The following is an 18,729-nucleotide window of genomic DNA, read 5'->3' on the forward strand; positions in this document are numbered from 1 at the left end:
TTGCTTATTTTTAGCATTCTAAAAGTCGTAGGGCCTTTAAGAATTATGCTACATCTTCTCTGTATTCTATAAATGGAATGACAAAGCCTGGATGACAGCTCATCTGTTTACAACACAATTTGCTGAATGTTTTAAGCCCATTGTTGAGAGCTACTGCTCAGAAAAAAAGGCTTCCTTTCAAAATATTACTGCTCATTGACAGTGCATCTGGTCACTCAGGAGCTCTGATAGAGATGTACAATAAGATTCATGTTGTTTTCATGCCTGCTAACACAATACCCATTCTGAAGCCCATGGATCAAGGAGTCATTTAGACTTCCAAGCTTTATTTTTCAAAAAATAAAGGCCTTATCTGCCATAGTAACTTCTCTGATGGATCTGGGCAAAGGCAATTGAAAACCTTTTGAAAAAGATTCATCATTGTGACTTTGAGGAGTTCAAGACTTCAGTAGAGGAAATAAATATAGAATGGTAAAAGCAGCAGGAGAACTAGAAGTTCTGAAGATGTGACTGAATGGCTGTAATCTCATGATAAATCTTCAATAGATGAGGAGTTACTTCTCATGGATGAGCGAAAAAAGTGATTTCATGAGATGGAATCTACTTCTAGTGAAGGTGCTGTGATAATTGTTGAAATGACAAAAAATGGATTTAGAATATTACATAAACTTAGTTCATGAAGCAGCAGCAGAGTTTGAGATGACTGACTCCAATTCTGACAGAAGTTCTAATGTGGGTAAAATGCTATCAAACTATATTGCATCCTACAGAGATATCATTCATGAAAAGGAAGAATCTATCAATGCAGCAAATTCATTGTTGTCTTACGTTAAAAAATTGCCACAACCATCTCAGTCTTTAGCAGCCACCTCCCTCATTAGTCAGTAGCCATCAACATTGAGGCAAGACCCTCCACCAACAGAAAGATTATGACTTGCCCAAGGTTCAGATGATGGTTGGCATTTTTTGGGAATAAAGTATACTTAATTAAGGTATATACATTGTTTTTTCAGACATATTATTACACACTTAATAGATTACAATATAGGGTAAATATAACTTTTATATGTGTTGGGAAACCAAACAATTTGTGTGACTCACTTTATTGCAACATTTGCTTTCTTGGGGGTAGTCTGAAACAGAATCTGCATATCACCAAGGTATGCCTGTAATTGGTCAGTCAAAGAACCTAGAAGAAAGGAAGGAAAACATTTTCTATGCCTAGAAAATATTGAGAAAATAATAATACTGATGTTAATTATAACAATGGTGACATTTACTGAGCACATGACACCCACTATGTGAAATGTTACACATATATCTCATATTCTTTTCTCAAAACCTTTGATATAGATATTCCAATTCCCATTTCATAGAACTAGTATATCTATCAAGAGGAATTTGTCCCACAGGAGACCTAATCCAACTGACTTTTACAATAAGAAGAATTTATTATTTTCCATAATAGGAAGTCTCAAACTCTGTTAATTCAGGAACTCAAGAAATCAGAAAGGGCCATGGTATTGGCACCACTTTCTTCTTCCATCCCTGGCATGTGAATTTTGACTATTCTCACTTGACCTTCTTCTCACGAGGTGGTTCTCAGTCTTCTAGAAATCATACTCTCTTACATTGGTGAACAACAATAAGAGGGGTTATTTATGGCCAGGAAAATGTCCTCATGATTCTCCCAGACTTTCTTTATATCTTGTTGCCAGAAATGGGTAAAATCTACATCTTCAAAACAATCTCCAGCAAGAGGCATGAAATTATTTTGATCTCTTCAGAAAAACTTAATTGATCTTTGGAACAAAGGAAAGGCTGAGCCATCTCTAAAGAATATAGCTTGAAAACAGCTGAGCAGAATTAGGGGCAGGGCCCTGGTTGATGGCCGAGCATCCTGACACATGAACAAACAGAAATCCAAAAACAAATCAGTCCAGTTCAATCACTCAGTCGTGTCTAACTCTTTGAGACCCCACGGACTGCAGCACACCAGGCTGTCCTATCCAACACGAACTCTGGGAGGTTGCTCAAACTCATGTCCATCAAGTCGGTGATGCCATCCAACCATCTCATCCTCTGTCATCCCCTTCTCCTCCTGCTTTCAGTCTTTTCCGGCATCAGCTTCTTTTCCAGTGAGTCAGTTCTTCACATCAGGTGGCCAAAGTATTGGAGTTTCAGCTTCAGCATCAGTCCTTCCAATGAATAGTCAGGACTGATTTCCTTTAGGATGGACTGGTTTAATCTCCTTGCAGTTCAAGGGACTCTCAAGAGTCTTCTCCAGCACCACAGTTCAAACGCATCAATTCTGTGGCACTCAGCTTTCTTCACCATCCAACTCTCACATCCATACATGACTACTGTAAAAAAAATAGCTTTACCTAGATGGATCTTTGTTGGCAAAGTTATGTCTCTGCTTTTTAACATGCTGTCTAGGTTCTTCATAACTTTTCTTCCAAGGAGCAAACATCTTTTAATTTCATGGTGGCAGTCACCATCCACAGTGATTTTGGAGCCCAAGAAAATAAAGTCTCTCTGTTTCCATTGCTTCCCCATCTATTTGCCACAAAGTAATGGGGCCAACTCTCAGAGTTTACTCAAACTCATGTCCATTGAGTCAGTGATGCCATGCAACCATCTCATTCTCTGTCATCTCCTTCTCCTCCTGCCTTCAATCTTTCCCAGCATCAGGGTTTCTTCAAATGAGTCAGCTCTTCGCATCAGGTGGAGAAAGTATTGGAGTTTCAGCTTCAGCATCAGTCCTTCTGAATGCTTAATGGCAACAAATGTCAAAATGACTCACCCACAGGACTTCCACCTGGGACTGTCACTTCCCCCAGAAAGAAGTCCTAGAAGCAGAAAACGTCATCCATAAATTGTGATGTAGTCATTGCTTATGTACAGGAATCTATGTTTTGTTCTGATAAAGACAGAAGAAATCTTATCACTTGAAAAATATATCTAGTTTTGACAGGCATACTTAAGCAATTGTCTGTGATTTTTTCCCCACCTTTTTATTTTCCAGAAAAACTTCAGCTTTGTCTTGATTTGTTTGGTTTGAAATTATGTAGCCACATTTTACCCCAGTCAGTCAAAAAAAAAATTGTTTCAAGCTGGGCAGAAAAGTACTATAATAGTTGTTTTTACCACCAAGGTTAGGTTTAAATAGCATTCAACAAATCAAAACCAACAAAAAAAGTGGAGGAAGATTGAAAGAGTTTATTCTCCATCACTCTGGCCCAGTCCTTCTCAAATATTAACATACATACAGATTATTTGGAAAACTTACCAATAGATTCTCAATCAGTGGGTCTTGAATGGGGCTGAAGATTTTGCATTTTCAAAAGCTTCCTGGAGATGACCATGTCACTGGTTAACAGACCACATTTGGAGCATCAGAGGGGTAGATTGACTTAGCAAGAATTTGATTTGACTGGGACGGAAATATTGGGAAATAGAGTTGGCAGAGACTCATTCCCTGATTAGATGGACTGCCAAGAGCAACACAGTTTAATGTATTTAAAAATCTTAGAGTTTTTGATTTTAAAAAGTCAATTAATGTTTATTAATGGTAAAACATATAGAAATACTCACATATGGAAATATTGTGTGGTTTTATGAATTTTCATGAAACTGGTTAGGTGAAATATAAAGTATTACATTCACTCATAATTGCAGTTAAAGGCATGATACAAAATAATTCAACACATTAGTAGAATTAAGAAAGAAAATCCATTTTCCTGAGAATAAAATCAAAGCTGATAACAATGGCTTTGATTGATATTGAAAATAAGGGCATTTAAATGCTAACATTAATTATAATAAATTTTGACAAGTTTTTGAACCAATGATTATAATTTTATAGACTTAGAAATAAGGATTTTATCTTTATATGTCCTTTCTTTAAAATATATATTCTACTAAGAGGTTGTTGTTGTTGTTGTTCAGTTGCTAAGTCGTGTCCAACTCTTTGTGAACCCAAGGACTGCAATATACTAGGCTCACCTGTCCTCCGCTATCTCTGAGAATTTGTTCAAATTCATGTTCATTGAGTTGGTGATGCTATCTAACCATCTCATCCTCTGCCTCCCCCTTCTCCTTTTATCTTCAGTCCTTCCCAGCATCAGGGAAAGCATCATTCTAGAAAGATATAAAAAAGGACATAATGAGAGAAACAAAACAAAAAACACCTCAAACACATCATTAACATTTTGGTATCTCTTTCCATACTTAAAAATAAAATCAACATCTGGTTTTTAAAAATTCAAAAATTTTATTTTACTGATAGTTGATTATTTTGCTTAGTACCTCATCACCATTAATGTTTTTCTACATCTTTAGTAGTTGTATAAGTAGTTTTATTTTTAGCAGTTATTTCACAATTTCTTTAACAATTCCTATGTAAGTTGCTTTTTACCCCACTATTTTGCAACACCACAATTAACATTTTAAATGCTCATTTTACACATGCTATACATTTTTTCTTAGGAAAAACTTTTGTGATTGGTGTAACTAGTTAAAATGTTGTGAATTTTTCTAGTGTCCTTGCATGCATCGTTTCAGAAAGACAATGACAAATTGTTCTCCTGATACGTACAAAATTTTACTCCCTCCAGTTCACTCCCCTGGAGAAGGAAATGGCAATACACTCCAGTATTCTTGCCTGGAGAATTCCATGGACAGAGAAGCCTGACAGGCTACAGTCCATGGGGTCACAAGAGTCAGACATGACTTAGCGTCTAAACCACTAGTTCACTGTTAACCTCTGCCAGTTTGCCATTTGATAAATGAGACTTCTCATGCTGGCAAAGTTACTGTGAAAAAGCCATTCTCATACACAGTTAATGGAAGAGTAAATCAGAACAATATTCCTGGAAAACAATTTTTAGCTGAGTGTTAAGGGCCTTGAGAATGCCCATACCCTTTGACCTATTTCTGAGAATTTATCCTAAAGCAACAACTCAAGTATGAAGAAATAATTGTACATGAGAATGTTTACCCATTTATGTTTTTAATAACAATATCATGTAAACATAATACTTCTCTTAAAAATAAGGAAATTATGTAAATTATGGCATTGTAGTTGTTGTTGTTCAGTCGAACCCCATGGACTGAAGCATGTGAGGCTTCTCTGTCCTCCAATATCCCCTGGAATTTGTTCAATTCATGTCCACTGAGTCTGTGATGCTTTATAAACATTTCACTCTCTACCGCTCCCCTTCTTTGCCTTCAATCTTTTCCACTATCAGTGGCTTTTCCAGTGAGTCAGCTCTTTGCATCAGGTTGCCAAAATACTGGAGCTTCAGATTCAGCATCAGTTGTTACAATGAGTATTCAGGACTGATTCCTTTAGGATTGACTGGCTTGATCTTCTTTCAGTCCAAGGGATTCTCAAGAGTCTTCTCCAGCACCACAGTTTGAAAGCATCAGTTCTTTGGCACTCAGCCTTCTTTATGGAACAACTCTCACATCCATACATGACTACTGGAAAAAAATCATAGTTTTGATTATGTGGACCTTTGTTGGCAAAAGTGATGTCTCTGCTTTTTAATATACTGTCTAGGTTTTTCATAGCTTTCCCTCAAAGGAGCAAGTGTCTTTTAATTTCAAAGCTGCAGTCACCATCTGCAGTGACTTTGGAGCCCAAGAAAATAAAATCTGTCACTGCTTCTAATTTTTCCCCTTCAAGTTGCCATGAAGTGATGGAACCAGATGCCATGATCTTCGCTTTTTGAATGTTAAGTTTTAAGCCAGCTTTTTCACTCTCCTGTTTCACCTTCATCAAAACGCTCTTTAGTTCCTCTTCACTTTTTGCCGTTAGAGTGATATCATCTTCATATCTAAGGTTGTTGATATTTCTCAGGGCAATCTTGATTCCAGATTGTGGTTCAACCAGCTCAGCATTTCACATGATCTACTCTGCATAGAAGTTAAATTAGTAGGTGACAATATACTGCGCTGTCATACTCCTTTGCCATGGGATCAGTCTGTTGTTCCATGTCCGGTTCTAACTGTTGCTTCTTGACCCTCATACAGGTTTCTCAGGAGACAAGTAAGGTGGTTTAGCATTTAGTATTCACATCTCTGTAAGAATTTTCCACAGTTTGCTGTGATCCACACAGTCAAAAGCTTTGGCATAGTCAATGAAACGGAGGAGATGTTTTTCTGGAAGTCCTTTGCTTTATCCATGATCCAATGAATGTTGGCAATTTGATCTCTGGTTCCTCTGCCTTTGCTAAATCCAGCTTGTACATATGGAACTTCTCAGTTCATGTACTGTTAAAGCCTTGCTTGAAGGATTTTGAGCATAACTTTACTATTAATAACATGAGAAATGAGCACAATTTATGGTAGTTTGAACATTCTTTGGGGAAGGCAATGGCAACCCACTCCAGTACTCTTGCCTGGAAAATCCCATGGATGAAGAAGCCTGGTTGGCTGCAGTCCATGGGGTCTCTAGGAGTCGGACACAACTGAGCAACTTCCCTTTCACTTTTCACTTTCGTGCATTGGAGAAAGAAATGGCAACCCACTCCAGTGTTCTTGCCTGGAGAATCCCAGGGACGGGGGAGCCGGTGGGCGGTTGTCTGTGGGGTCGCACAGAGTCGGACATGACTGAAGCGACTTAGCAGTAGCAGCAGAACATTCTTTGGCGTTTCCCTTCTTTGGGATTGTAATGAAAACTGACATTTTCCAGTCATGGGGCCACTGCTGAGTTTTCCAAATTTGCTGACACATGGAGTGCAGCACTTTATCATCATCTTTTAGAATTTTAAATACCACAGCTGGAATTCCATTACCCCCACTATTTTTGTATATGGTAATGTTTTCTCTGGCCCATTTTACTTCTCGCTCCAGGATGTCTGGCTCTAGGTGAGTGACCACACCATCATAATCATTGGGTCATTAAGTCCTTTTTTGTATAGTTGTTCTGTGTACTCTTGCCACCTCTTATTAATCTCTTATGCTTCTTTTAGGTCCTTCACATTTCTGTGCTTTATCATGCCCATCCTTGCATGTAATATTCTCTTGGTATCTCCAATTTTCTTGAAGCGATCTCTAGTTTTTCCCATTCTATTGCTCCCTCTACTTCTTTGCATAGTTCATTAAAGAAGACCTTCCTTATCTCTCTTTGCTATTCTTTGGAGGTATTCAGTGAGGTATCTTTCCCTTTCTCCCTTGCCTTTCAACTTCTTTTCTTTCCTCAGCTATTTGTAAAGCCTACCCAGACAACCACTTTGCCTTTTTGAATTTCTTTTTCTTGGGATGGTTTTGGTTAATGACTCCTGTACAATGTTATAAACTTCCATCCATAGTTCTTCAGGCACTCTATCAGATCTAATCCCTTGACTCTATCCACCACTTCCACTGTATAATCATAAGGGATTTGATTTAGGTCGTATCTGAATTGCCTACTTTCTTCAATTTAAGCCCGAATTTTGCAATAAGAAGCTCATGATCTGAGCCACAGTCAGCTCCAGGTGTTGTTTTTGCCAACTGTTTAGAGCTTCTCCATCTTCGGTTGCAAAGAATAGAATCAATCTGATTTCGGAATTGACCATCTGGTGATGTCCATGTATAGAGCTATCTCTTGAGTAGTTGAAAGAGAGTGTTTGCTATGATTAGTGTGTTCTCTTGGCAAAGCTCTGTTAGCCTTTATCCTGCTTTATTTTGTACTCTAAGGCCAAACTTGCCTGTTACTCCAGGTATCTCTTTATTTCCTACTTTTGCATTCCAGTTCCCTGTGATGAAAAGGACATCTTTTTTTGGTGTTGGTTCTAGGTCTTGTAAGCCTTCATGGAATCATTCAACTTTTGCTTTTTTGGCATCTGTGGTTGGGGCATAATCTTGGATTGCTTGATATTGAATGGTTTTGCCTTGGAAATGAACAAAAATCATTCTGTCATTTTTGAGATTGCACCCAAGTACTGCATTTCATGCTCTTTTCTTAACATTGAGGGCTACTCCATTTCTTCTAAGGGATTTTTTCCCAGAGTAGTGGATATAATGGTCATCTGAATTAAATTCACCCATTCCAGTCCATTTTAGTTCACTGATTCCTAAAATGTTGATGTTCACTCTTGCCATCTTCTGTTTGATCACTTCCAATGTCCCTTAATTCATGGACCCAACATTCTAGGTTCCTATACAATATTGTTGTTTACAGCATCAGACTTTACTTTCACCACCAACACCTCCACAACTGACAATTACTTCTGCTTCAGGCCAGCTGCTTCATTGTTTCTGGAGCTATTACGGCTTATGTACTACAATTATTAAGCGAGGATTTAAAATGTGTTTACAAAAAGTTTGAAGTATGCATAGAAACATATTTGGTAGAAGGGAATATAACGAGATCATTAAAGAGTGGCCACCTATGAATGGTGAAATCCACATTGCACAACACAAGAAAGTGCCATTTACATAAAATCAATGTAAGTTTCTCCCCTTGGAGCTGCACAGTGAAATACTGGTGCAATGATTGAACATTTTATTCTCTATTACTAGTGAACACAGATCAACTTCTGGCTGATATGAAAGGATACTCAAAGGGAATGTTGATGATAAAGACACAAAAAGACTAACAGCCAGAGAAGATGTTTACTGAATGCCCCAAATTAAAGAGGTGAACATCAGTACCAGCGGTGTTCTGCCAGATTCTAGGAAACGAAATAGAGTCAGAGAAATAGTGCTCTACTGCTGAGTGGTTTCAGCTCAGTTCAGTTCAGTTCAGTCACTCAGTGGTGTCCGACTCTTTGCGACCCCATGAATCACAGCATGCCAGGCCTCCCTGTCCATCACCAACTCCCGGAGTCTACCCAAACTCATGCCCATCGAGTCAGTGATGCCATCCAGCCATCTCATCCTCTGTTGTCCCCTTCTCCTCCCGCTCCCAATCCTTCCCAGCATCAGGGTCTTTTCCAATGAGTCAACTCTTCGCATGAAGTGACCAAAGTATTGGAGTTTCAGCTTCAACATCAGTCCTTCCAATGAACACCCAGGACTGATCTCCTTTAGGATGGACTGGTTGGATCTTCTTGCAGTCCAAGGGACTCTCCAACACCACAGTTCAAAAGCATCAATTCTTCGGTGCTCAGCTTTCTTCACCATCCAACTATCACATCCATACATGACTACTGGAAAAACCATAGTCTTAACTAGACAGACCTTTGTTGGCAAAGTAATGTCTGTGCTTTTAAATATGCTATCTAGGTTGGTCATAACTTTCCTTCCAAGGAAATTATTAATGTTAATTATTCTTAGTATTAACACTAAGAGTAATTAATACCATAGAATAATGGAACTAGTGTGATATTTCAGACCACCTATTCAGCTTGACCTCTAAGTCTGTATTTTATCCAATTGTAGAAAACTTAGTCTGGTCAATTCAAATAGATTTTACCTCCTTTATTTCAGGTATAAACTAGCAAAGTCAGGTCTGCCTCCTTTAATCCCCTTTGGCCCTCTTCTCCCTGGAAGACTCCTCTGGTGCTGTGCATGTGCTTTCCTGCTATCACTGGGAGAGTGGTTTCTGGGGCATGGTCATCAGCATCTGTCTCAGCTGGTCTCCTCCAGTGAGTCTCAGTACATATGCTGTGATCGCTCCTTCCTTCTCCAGGAACCAGCCTGTGAAGAACTGTTTTCCTTAACTTCAGGAGACCTCTCCCCACTGCAGCCCACTCTCACCCACCTCCTTCCAACTCACAGAAGTTGGGGAGAAATTTTGTTCATTTTTCTGCTCTTTTTTGGGCTGTGTATATTGTAGGTCGGGTCTCAACATTCTCTACCTGGACTTTTTTATGCTTCCATTTCTCTACTATGGCTGCTGCAGCATGCTTGCGTGTGAGGGAACAGATTGGAGTGGAAGGAGGCTAACTCCGAGAAGTTTGGAATTTTTGTGGGTCTCACAAAAGAAGTGAAATACTTTCAGATCACAGATACCCAAACCCATGCAACAGTTTTATCATCTACCTTACTCACCCACAGTGACTCAACCCTAAGCAAGAGAAAGAGGGGCAGGATACAGGGACTATCCTGCTTGTGTTCCCTTATTCATCCCCTTTAAACCACCAAGCTAGGAAGGCCTCTTTCTGGTCTGTGATGGCAAAATTATCTGGTTTCTCATCTATCTCCTTTCCAATCTACTCTCTGTGGCCAAAGTACAAATATTGCACATATATCTCTATGTAGTTCAAAGTCAAGACTTTTGCCTTGCAAGGATCTGAGGTATAAATACACACACACAGTATATATATATATACACACAGTATATATATATATATATACTCACACACGTACACATATATGTGTTCTGTGCTTAGTTGCTCTGTCATGTCTGGCTCTTTATGACCCCATGGACTATAGTTCGCTGGGCTCCTCTGTCCATGGGGATTCTCCAGGCAAGAATACTGGAGTGGGTTGCTATGCCCTCCTCCAGGGGATCTTCCCAACCCAGGAATCAAACTGGGGTCTCCTGCATGGCAGGTGGATTTTTTACTGTCTGAGCCACTAAGGAAGCTACACACACACACACACACACATATACACATTATACATATACACACATATATATGCATAAGTGTATATATACACATATGTGTGTGTGTTATTTCTCGGTTGTATCCAACTCTTTGCGACTCCATGGACTGTAGCTCACCAGGCTCCTTTGTCCATGGAATTCTACAGGCATGAATACTGGAGCGCATAGCCATTCCCTTTTCCAGGGGATCTTCCCAACACAGGGACTGAACCCAGGTTTCCTGCATAGCAGGTCGATTCTTTACCATCTGAGCCACCAGAAAAGCCATATACACACATATGTGCAAATGTATATATATGCATATACACATATATATTCATATATTGCATATGTATTGGACCATAAAGAAAGCTGAGCAGTGAAGAATTGATGCTTTTGAGCTGTGGTGTAGGAGAAGATTCTTGAGAGTCTGTTGGACTGCAAGGAGATCAAACCAGTCCATCCTAAAGGAAATCAGTCCTGAATATTCATTGGAAGGACTGATGCTGAAGCTGAAACTCCAATACTTTGGCCACCTAATGTGAAAAATTGACTCATTGAAAAAGACCTTGATGCTGGGAAAGATTGAAGGCAGGAGGAAAAGGGGACAACAGAGGATGAGATGGTTGGATGGCATCACCAACTTGACAGACATGAGTTTGAGAAAGTTCCGGGAGTTGATGATGGACAGGGAAGACTGGCATGCTGCAGTCCATGAGGCTGCAAAGAGTCGGAAATGACTGAGTGACTAAACTGAACTTAATTGCATATGTATACCTATGCATATATGTATGTGTATATATACATATGCACATGTGTGTGCATATACATATAAATGGATATATATATAGTAGACCCTTGCAAGTCAAAAGCCTCAGCTTTGAACTACTGTTACTGAACCAAACTTGGGTCTGCTTGCCCCCCACTCAGAAGAGCCAGTCTATTGGCATGGTTTTGATGAAGGAAGTTACAATGTTTATTTCAAGACATTAAGCAAGGAGGAATGGGAAGGTCAAGCTCAAGCACCTAAACTCCCCAGTGACTTTTAGGAAAGGGTTTTTATAGGCATCATTTTGGATGAGGGTTTCAGTTGGTGGACTTTCTTCTGATTGGCTGGTGGTGAGGTTAAGAGGTAACAGGGTGATATTTCAGGAATCTTAATCATCAAAATTCCGGTTCCAATCTGGAGTCTACATACTTATGGTCAACATGTAGTCACCATCCTCCAGCTGGGTGGTGGGGTGGGAGGATCTTAGTTTCTGCAGAGCAACTCAAAGATGTGCGTCAGACATCTTTGTGTATACCCCTTGAGGAATCAGGATTCTGTTTTATTGCTGTGTGTTAATGCTCAGTCATGCCTGACTCTTTGTGACCCCATGGATTGTAGCCTGCCAGGTTCCTCTGTCCATGGGATTCTCCAGGCAAGAATACTGGAGTGGGTTGGCATTCCCTTCTCCAGGGAATCTTCCCAACCCAGGGATTGAACCTGGGTCTCTGGTGTTGCAGGCAGATTCTTTACCATCTGAGCCATTAGGGAAGTTTTACTGCCGAACTATGGCTTAATCAATCATTCCTTTCCTGGCTTGACTGCTTGTCCATTGTTTCTGCATTTCCTCACTTCCCTAATTAGTAACTGCTTAAGTCTGATCTTCGTAAGTCAGGTAAGGCCTAGGAGACTAGTACTTCTTTCTACAAACACAAAATGTAAGACACAAAGGTTTTGTGTACTAGGAGGGCTCCATGGGACCCTTCTCAATTTCTATCCCCTCTTTTCTTTGATATTTGTCAATTCTGAGGGGAATAGGAATGAGACAAGAAAGGGAGTAAAGTTGTGGATAGAGAAGTTAATCATAAACTCAGCAGAGGAACTCAATTTTATGAGGATGGGTTTCACTGCTACGGAATCTGAAGACAAGAATTTGACTCTTTAAGTCTCACTGCATATTGCAAATACTCTCCTCAATGATCCTCACTGTTGTCTGGGAGAATCCTATTTTCCAGGGCTAGGTAAAGTTCAACACAGTCAACCAGTCCCAAAACAGAGCCATAGGTTAGGCACCCAATAAAATGTTTGTTGAATAAATGAATGAATACCCCTCAGGCAAGGCAAGGAGATAAGTGAAAGAGCAACCAATGAATAGAAGGAAATGGAAAAGAAGACTTATTCATCCCAGAAATCTTTTTCAAAGATTCTTTTTAAAAAAGAAACTAACTATCCTCAGATGTTACAAATTCATTATTAAACTCCCTAGAAAAGTTTTCTCTTAAGAGAATCAGGGGCATGCCCATAACCCACATAATCCTCGTGTTTCTTATGTTTCAATCCAGAGGTTGCTGAAAATTTTACGCATACAAAATACTTCACAAATTCTCAGCAGAGATGTCACTTTAAAAGTACAAGTATTCAATGAACATTGGGGTACACGCGTCTCTTTCAATTCTGGTTTCTTCGGTGTGTATGCCCAGCAGTGGGACTGCCATATGACCCAGCAATCCCACTGCTGGGCATACACACCGAAGAAACCAGAATTGAAAGAGACGCGTGTACCCCAATGTTCATCACAGCACTGTTTACAATAGCCAGGACATGGAAGCAACCTAGATGTCCATCAGCAGACGAATGGATAAGGAAGCTGTGGTACATATACACAATGAAATATTACTCAGCCATTAAAAAAAAATACATTTGAATCGGTTCTATTGAGATGGATGAAACTGGAGCCCATTATACAGAGTGAAGTAAGCCAGAAAGAAAAACACCAATACAGTATACTAATGCATACATATGGAATTTGAAAGATAGTAACGATAACCCTATATGCGAGACAGAATAAGAGACACAGATGCATAGAACAATTTTATGGACTCTTGAGGGAGAAGGTGAGGGTGGGAAGTTATGGGAGAATAGCATTGAAACATGTATATTATCATATGTGGAACAGAACACCATTCCATGTTCGATGCATGAGACAAGGGCTCAGGGCCGGGGCAATGGGATGACCCAGAGGGATGGGATGGGGAGGGAGGTGGGTGGGGGGTCCAGGAAGGGGAACACATGTAGACCCATGGCTGATTCATGTCAATGTATGGCAAAAACTATTACAATATTGTAAAGTAATTAGCCCCCAACTAAAATAAATAAATTTATTAAAAAAAAAAAGTACAAGTATTCAAGTGAATCTTCCAACAAAAGCAAATATACATATTTAACTTTTCCCACTGTTCTTTATATTCTACTTTCAAAATTTAATTGTTGAACAATATTAATTGTTGGACAAAGAGAGTTTGGGGTTTTTGCAAAGTAGGTCAAGCGTAGAATTCCTGAACAAGAACACATTGTTTTATTTATTTTTTAAAAAATTTTCATTGGAGTATAATTGCTTTACAATATTGTGTTAGTTTCTACTGTACAGCAAAGAGAATTAGCTGTATGTATACACTCCCTTTCTCCTGAATTTCCTTCCCATTTAGGTCACCACAGAACACTGAGTAGAGTTCCCTACCCAAACAGTAGTTTCTTATTAGTTATCTTTTATACATAGTATTAATAGCGCATATTTGTCAATCCTTATCTCCCAATTCATCCCGCCCCACCCTTCTCCCTTTGGTATTCATATGCTTGGTCTCTACATTTGTGTCTCTATTTCCCTTTGTAAATAAGATCATCTATAGTAAGTATTTTCAGATTCCACATACATGCATTAATAAACTGTGGAAAATCCTGAAAGAGATGAGAATACCAGACCATCTGACCTGCCTCTTGAGAAACCTGTATGCAGGTCAGGAAGCAACAGTTAGTACTGGACATGGAACAACAGACTGGTTCCAAACAGGAAAAGGAGTATGTCGAGGCTGTATATTGTCACCCTGCTTATTTAACTTATATGCAGAGTACATCATGAGAAACGCTGGGATGGATGAAGCACAAGCTGCAATCAAGATTGCCGAGAGAAATATCAATAACCTCAGATATGCAGATGACACCACCCTTATGGCAGAAAGTGAAGAAAAACTAAAGAGCCTCCTGATGAAAGTGAAAGTGGAGAGTGAAAAAGTTGGCTTAAAGCTCAACATTCAGAAAACTAAGATCATGGCATCCGGTCTCATCACTTCATGGCAGGTAGATGGGGAAACAATGGCTGACTTTATTTTTCTGGGCTCCAAAATCACTGCAGATGGTGATTGCAGCCATGAAATTAAAAGACACTTATTCCTCGGAAGGAAAGTTATGACCAACCTAGATAGCATATTGAAAAGCAGAGACATTACTTTGTCAACAAAGGTCCATCTAGTCAAGGCTATGGTTTTTCCAGTAGTCATGTATGGATGTGAGAGTTGGACTGTAAAGAAAGCTGAGTGCCGAAGAATTGATGCTTTTGAACTGTGGTGTTGGAGAAGACTCTTGAGAGTCCCTTAGACTGCAAGGTGATCCAACCAGTCCATCCTAAAGGAGATCAGTCCTGGGTGTTCATTGGAAGGACTGATGTTGAAGCTGAAACTCCTATACTTTGGCCACCTCATGCGAAGAGCTGACTCATTGGAAAAGACCCTGATGCTGGGAAAAATTGAAGGCAGGAGGAGAAGGGGACGACAGAGGATGAGATGGCTGGATGGCATCACTGACTCGAAGGACATGGGTTTGGGTGGACTCAGGGAGTTGGTGATAGACAGGGAGGCCTGGCGTGATGCAGTCCATGGGGTCACAAAGAGTGACACGACTGAGCGACTGAACTGAACTGACAGGATATTTATTTCACATTGTTCTTAAAGAGGAATAGAAGGAAGACAAGCCACTCCCTGGTATTGCATACATAGCCTCAGCATTTCTTTATATAATACCACTGAGAAGAACTTGTCTTGAAACTTCTGAAAGACTGAGCTCCTCCACTTTGCTCCTAGAAGAAGAGTGTCCATTATAATCATTACCTGTACATTTACTGGATCCTTAGTACTGGAAGTTACTCTTTCAGATATTAGAAAGTTAATCGTTCTCTAAAAGTTTACCCCTGCTATTCTGGAGTTACGTGATAAGCTTAAAGATGGTTGAAGGAGAAAACAGACAGAACTGGCTCCATCTTGAAAGCAGGACTCCATCTTGGGCTGGAGTGTGGACTTTGAGCTATATGCCCAGTATCTATGGAAATGACATACCAACTGGAAAACCAGACCACAGGCCTATTGATAATTGTCCATTGTTAACTACCTAGCCTTAAGGCGTATGAAACACGGGTTTAAGGAATACAAATCATGGGTTAACTTTGATTCTATCTTTCTTTTCCTTTGTTCAGACTAGTTTCAGAGAATTTGGGTAGGTGGGTTTGGGCACGTACACTTAGCATATATAAGGTTCTCACAAAAAACTGGTCCAGGTCCTTGGCCTTAAAGAGGAGACTCTGCCTTGAGCCCGCCAGTGTAATAAACTGCACTCCACTGTCTGCATTGTCCTTCTGAGCAAGTTTGTTTCCTGGAATGCGTGCCTACAACATGGTGACTTGATCTTGTATTTGAGTGGAAAAGCAACAGGCACTTTGTGCTTGGAGAATAATTCCTCCTACCTTAACTATCTAAAGCTTCACAGAAACAAAAAATTTCCATTGCAAATCTGGAGTTTAGCTATTGTGACATTTTTAATTATAGGAAATTAAATTGTGTCTGATGTTAAAATATGAAGTCCATTACTTACTTCTGAATACACAGTGGTTACAAGTCTTTGTTTGAAACAATATGTAAATAACTATATGCTCCAAACTGCAAATTATTACATTTAATATATGTTGGCAAGATCCTATTGTTGAACAAGATTAGTTAAATAAATAGCATACTTAATTAAAATTTAACTATTGTATAAAACAATAAGGGTGTTTTCAAAAGCATTTGGATTACTTAATGAAATTAGAACAGATTAATATAAATGCCAGAGTAAATTGAAGTTTCCTTTTTTCAAATTTAATTAAAATTCCCATGGAAAAGAAATGTGGCATGACTTTTAAAAAAAGTCTCTTCTTTGGACTTCAGAATATTTCAAATACATTTTTTCAGCACATTGGGACAGAATTTGGAAGTGATATAGTAACAGAAAATGGTGTGATGTGCATGATTTGAATATACTGCCATCAAGCAGTGGTGGCAATCTTTTATAACTGGAAGAGTAGATGTTTGGGTTCAGAGGGTTGTGTCTCTTCCCCTGCAGTCCTTTACACCAAGCTCAATCTCTGTGGAACATTTCTCATGAGAGTATATTGGGAGCAACACTTTTTTTCCCCCAGTCCCTCCCTTCTCATTTGGGCTTCCCCAGTGGCTCAGTAGCAAAGAATCCATCTGCAAGGCTGGAGACACAGGAGACTTGGGTTAGATCCCTGGTTTAGGGAGATCCCCTGGAGGAGAGCATGGCAACCCAGTCCAGTATTCTTGCCTGGAGAATTCCATGGACAGAGGAGTCTGACAGGCTACAGTCTATAGAGTCACAAAGAGACAGACACGACTGAAATGACTGAGCACATCTCTGTCATGTAAACCTTCTCTGGTTCCTTGGACTTTGATGACTTGCTGTTAGGTCTGTCCATACTCAATCATTCTAACCCCAGAGGCTGCTGTCTGTTTGCCCTACTTAGCAACTCATTCTGATCTGTGCCGCCACCCCCCCAACCCCCCCACCCCCCCATTCATGTTATGTTTGCTTCACAGCCTAGGCCTTTGCTTTTTCCTGGCGTTTAACCTGGGCAGCTCTGGTTTCACTTATTTGCTAACCCAACAAGTATAGGGAACCCACTGTGGTCCAGGCACTGTGCTAAACATTTATCAAGTAGTCACAAATATTATCATCACGATGGCAACCCCATGGCAGAGCTGTTATTGTTATTAACCTCATATTATAGACAAAGAAATTAAGTAACTTGAAAGACTAGGATTCAACCTCCCAAGCATGACTCCAGATGTCTGCTTTGAACCTATACTACCATTCCACCCAGGACTGAAGGCCAGGGCAACATGTTCTGAACAGTAATCTTTAAACCATATACACAGATGCCACATATATGACAACCCAGACATTTAAGATACACAGATGCGTGGGGCATTAAGCAAATATCATCTTTTCAGATAAGCAGTAAGAACATGTTATACGGCATTGAAAATCTAGAGTCTAGCTTCATCAATTTCCCATTTATCCTTACTTAACTCTCCCTTCATGTTATTCACCCCAGGCTAACGTTATTGTTGTTGTTCAGTCGCTCAGTCAAGTCTGACTCTTTGCAACCCCATGGACTGCAGCACAACAGGTTTCCATGTCCTTTACCACCTCCCGGAGTTGGCTCAAACTGATGTCCACTGAGTCGGTGATGCCATCCAACCATCTCGTCCTCTGTTGTCCCCTTCTCTTCCTGCCCTCTATCTTTCCCAGCATCAGGGTCCTTTCAAATGAGTTGACTCTTCGCCTCAGGTGGCCAAAGTATTGGAGTTTCAGTATCAGTCGTTCTAATGAATATTCAGTGTTGTTTCACCCACCTGGCTTGTGGGATCCTAGTTCCCCAAACCCATGCCCCCTGCACTGGAAGTGTGGAGTCTTAACCACTGGACCACCAGGGAAGTCCCTCATACATGATTTTGAATTAAAGAGTTTATTTTTTACTTACATTGAGTCTAAACCATTATGGAGATTGGGAGAGATTTTCCAAGTGCTTTATCCTCTTCTTTGGGGTTAGTTCAGCATCTAAGTGCCTCTTCTCCGTTTCTCTGAATTTGAGATTCATTTGTTTTCTATTTTTCCTCTTTGCTACCAAAGGAAATACTTACTGCAGGAGTTGTCAAATTTTTGATCTCAGGAACTCTTAAACTTTATAAAGAATTTTTGCTCACATGGATTAGTATCTATCAATATTTACTACCTTTGAAATTAAAATGCAAATTTAAAGTGTTCACATAATATACATTAGTTATGAACATGCATCAAAATATATTAAATACATTATGTATAATAAATATATACATAAATTATATTAGTTTAACTGAAGCATAATTATTTATATAAGTATATAAATAATACATTAAAATTATGTATAATACATTAATACATAATAACAAACCCTTCACATATTAACAAAAATAATGTTTATGAAAAATATGTGATCAAACCCAGAAATATTTTGTAGAAAGAGTGGCATTATTTTGTATTTATGTAAATGTTTTTAACCTCTGGTTTGATAGAATCA

At 39.4% G+C, this 18,729-nt stretch overlaps 1 long non-coding RNA gene across 1 annotated transcript in view; it reads right to left on the reverse strand.

The window, feature by feature from the left end:
* Positions 1-1,087: 1,087 nt before the first annotated feature.
* The window catches only part of LOC145517747 (uncharacterized), a 32,580-nt gene continuing 14,938 nt past the window's right edge, over positions 1,088-18,729 (reverse strand). The window contains exons 3-5 of the long non-coding RNA XR_014062303.1: positions 4,009-4,143; positions 3,293-3,372; positions 1,088-1,189 (exon numbers count right to left, since the gene is read on the reverse strand). This is a non-coding gene — a long non-coding RNA (uncharacterized LOC145517747). The remainder of the gene's footprint in view (positions 1,190-3,292; positions 3,373-4,008; positions 4,144-18,729) is intronic.

Source organism: Giraffa tippelskirchi, chromosome 8 (genome assembly GCF_054371585.1).
Source record: "Giraffa tippelskirchi isolate mGirTip1 chromosome 8, T2T-mGirTip1v1.2.pri, whole genome shotgun sequence".
Taxonomy (NCBI): domain Eukaryota; kingdom Metazoa; phylum Chordata; class Mammalia; order Artiodactyla; family Giraffidae; genus Giraffa; species Giraffa tippelskirchi.